The following is a 3,556-nucleotide window of genomic DNA, read 5'->3' as shown; positions in this document are numbered from 1 at the left end:
CATTAGACTATATATAGATATACAACTAGTGAAGAGGTCCGCGCTTCGCGGCAGATGTTTGTAGTTGTTGTATCTGAAGCATAAAGCGTAAACATTTATAGCCTAACAGTTTAGTTATGTACAAAATGTTTTCTTGCTACACATATTTGTATCTTAGATACTAATGACATGCTCACCATGACTCAAAAATGGTTAACCTGACATTGCAATGAGTATACATAAGTTCCTATTTTCTAATGCAATTAGTTTTAGACTTTTAGTAAGGCATGTATACATATCGATATATATCAAATAATAAATATCAAAATCCAAAAGCCTACCTGTTTCAAGGGAAAACTGTCCAGAACCATCACCAACAGGTGTAGGCCAAAACAACAATTTCTATAAACTTTAACCAAAATGTGGGATCACCAGTTTTACGATACAACAGAGATTGTCTGTGACATAAATGTGGTAGCAGTTAAGTACTAAGAACAACCGTAACGAATATACCCCTTTGGCCAGAAGCTATACAAAGAGCTTCACCTGCACATTAATAACGGATAATATATCACAATTTGCAAATTTGTCTCAATCCTTTAATCATCGTTCATCAAGCATTTCAAACTGAAGATTCACATAGCATCATACATACATATAACACAAAAGCTTTTTTCTTTGTAACATTCTGAACAACCTTTTCTTAAAAATAGGGAGGATTTCATATAAAGTCCACTTATATGTCTTCTTTGAAAAAATATCAGCGAACACCTTTTGTGCACTTGTAGAATCACCATCTCACAATAGCCAATTTGCTTTCTCTTGCTGATTAACCAAAAAACTTAAATATTATTAACACGATCCACTCCTAATTTCTATGAAAAAATTCATAGAAACCACCAATATTATTGATGACTGCAACACGGATTCGGGTTTGTTTCATAACAATCCGATATAATATGTTCGAGTTGTTCCATTGCAAAGTATGCTCTCCCACTTCTTTATAGTCGAACTTTTTTTACGACTATTAGGAGCTACAGTTTGAAACTTAGGGCTTATGTAAAATCTATGCTCTATGCATTTAGTAATATGTAGTGTCTCATTTGACACTTTTATCACAATGTATTCCAAAGTTATGTTAGTAAGTCCAACAGAAACTAAACAACCTGGAGTCACTACTATGATACCACAAGTATATTTTAGCCTTTTTTTAAATGTTGTTGACGTTCGTTTGTACCTAAAACGCATATGGGTATTCATAGTCATGTAAGGACCAAATGGGTCAGTTTCAATCTATTCTCACAAAAAAACAGACACAATAAGCATTTGCATAAACACTTGCAAATTGACTTAACTCAAATCACTGGACATGATCATATAATATCTATCTATGTTCTAATCAACATAACAATGGGCTTGAAAGGCTACATTTACAGACTTGTTTCATCTATACTAAAGTGGGTAATGCAAATGGCAATTACCAAAGTTAACTGAATTACCGAAATATTATAAGGTGTACGCCATCAATCGAACTTCGATGTCAAACCAGCAGCAACACTTTGGCTCACTTAGCCCAAACCTTATACGTATATGAATCAACTCGGTGTAAATCTGTTAGAACATAAAATGGCAAATAATGATGAGTTACTTAGTTTATTAAATACCTAGTGGCGAAACAAAGATGTAAAAGAGTTTATATCTCAAACAAAGATGATTGCCATAAATCTTGTGCTAATGGCATGCCCTAATAAATGATAAGGTCATATTATGGTTGCAAGAAGGTAATGCTTTTAATATATTTAGGAAAGGACTGACTAACCAATATAGAGAGAAAGTTGAGCAAAAATAGCTTTCAATGATCATAAATTCGACTGCTACAGATATTTAATCGTCTTGACATATTCTCCAAGTCGTCGAGCATGCCCATCCTATATATCACACATATTATCATTTATAATGGGATGATTGTCAACAGTTATATTGCTGAATATTATATTTTGACGTCAGAAGATAGTGACATGAAGTGGCCAAACTGTTATCAAGGTGGCCATTTTGACCCGTTAGGTAATTGAATGTGGAAATTCGATTTATGTTTTATCTCAAATGACTTTAAAGCAATGTCTCCAAAACCGTTTCCTAGTCGTAGTTCCTGCACGAAAGCAGGGTGATCGTCAAACGAATATAAGATAATTCATATAAAAGTTCATTTTTTAAACTCGAACCTAGCAAACTTGCATCATGTACATCTTTTGACATCACTCCATGAAATCCTTTCCCACCTTGCATAATAATCATGATAATGCTTATTATACATATTCGAATGGAGTCTAAAAATAGTTAAATATATCAGCAACAACAAAAAAAGTAGGTGTTTTCTTACTAATATATATATATATATATATATATATATATATATATATATATATATATATATACACACACACACACAATTGAAAACAGAGTGTAACACCATCAGGTTTGTTTGATTTGGGAGCATCACGATGACAGATGCTTAGCGAACGTACAAACTCATCATATTCAATAACACCATTTTTCTTCATATAAAATGTGTCAAATAGCTGCAGCAATGCAATCAATAACGAAAAAAAATTCTTACTAACAAATAAGTAAATTCAAAATTGTTTACTCACTCTATCTGTAAATAGATTCTGTATATTGCTAATGCTAAAAAGAGCAAACCTGAAACTGAAACCCTAGTTTGTCAACAGGCGTTCAAGATGACTATCATTCAAAAAAAAAAACAATCGTTCAGGAAGATTTGGAACGAACCCTAACCGTTGAGCCGCGGGGAGACACGCTTTCAATGCAAGATCTGTAAAAGTGTGTACGGTGGTTTTCGGAATTTCGCGACGGATTTGTTGGTGGTGATGCCATAGAGTAATACGGTGTAATTTTGGCGTAATCGATTGTGGAAAGATGGTGGAGGTGTTGAAGAGAGAGAGTTTGGGGTTTATCTGGAAGAAGATGGAGATTACGGGTTAGGGGAAAAAAAAAAAAAAAGAGCTCTACAGTGTAGCTACAGTATAACAAGGTTGTCCATATTTTAGTATATATAGTAATGATTGGATGTCGTTGTCCATATATAGTAATAAAAAAATAAGCTCTACAGTGTAGCTACAGTATAACAGTATTTTGGATACGTGTCTGGTTCTGATTGAATGTAGTTGTCCATATTTAGTGTCTGGTTCTGATTGAATGTAGTTGTCCATATTTAGTGTATATAGTAATGGAAATAAATTAAATTAGATAATAATAACATTATAGATAAGGAAACGTAATTTTGTTTATTAATTAAAAATGATTACATAATTATTTTTAAGGACATTTTTGGTAGATAGATTATAAATACTATACTACTGTACTATACATTAAAAGATTTAAGTTGATAATTGTATCAAACCCTAACAACGCATAGAAGAGCAAAAGGTTAGGGTTTCCAATCATATCATAACATACTTGTATTCTGTTGAATTTGTTTTGGTTTTTTAGTGATTGATTTCGTTTATTTGTTACGGTATTTGATTTGTTATCAATGTGGTGTAACACGAATCTTCTA

General features: G+C 32.6%; 1 long non-coding RNA gene across 3 annotated transcripts; it reads right to left on the bottom strand.

The window, feature by feature from the left end:
- Nucleotides 1-259: 259 nt before the first annotated feature.
- LOC139890520 (uncharacterized) lies at nucleotides 260-2,253 on the bottom strand. 3 transcript variants are annotated; one of them, XR_011773352.1, is made up of 5 exons: nucleotides 2,202-2,253; nucleotides 1,998-2,128; nucleotides 1,799-1,907; nucleotides 1,479-1,590; nucleotides 260-525 (listed from the first exon to the last, which is right to left on the bottom strand). It is a non-coding gene; the product is annotated as an uncharacterized lncRNA (long non-coding RNA). The 3 variants fall into 3 exon arrangements; XR_011773354.1 differs by having other exon boundaries at nucleotides 2,013-2,128; XR_011773353.1 differs by lacking the exon at nucleotides 260-525 and adding an exon at nucleotides 762-804.
- Between the last annotated feature and the right edge of the window lie 1,303 nt (nucleotides 2,254-3,556).

Source organism: Rutidosis leptorrhynchoides, chromosome 2 (assembly GCF_046630445.1).
Source record: "Rutidosis leptorrhynchoides isolate AG116_Rl617_1_P2 chromosome 2, CSIRO_AGI_Rlap_v1, whole genome shotgun sequence".
Classification (NCBI taxonomy): Eukaryota; Viridiplantae; Streptophyta; class Magnoliopsida; order Asterales; family Asteraceae; genus Rutidosis; species Rutidosis leptorrhynchoides.
Note: the sequence above shows the minus strand (reverse complement) of the source record. Positions and strands in the feature narration are given on the sequence as shown.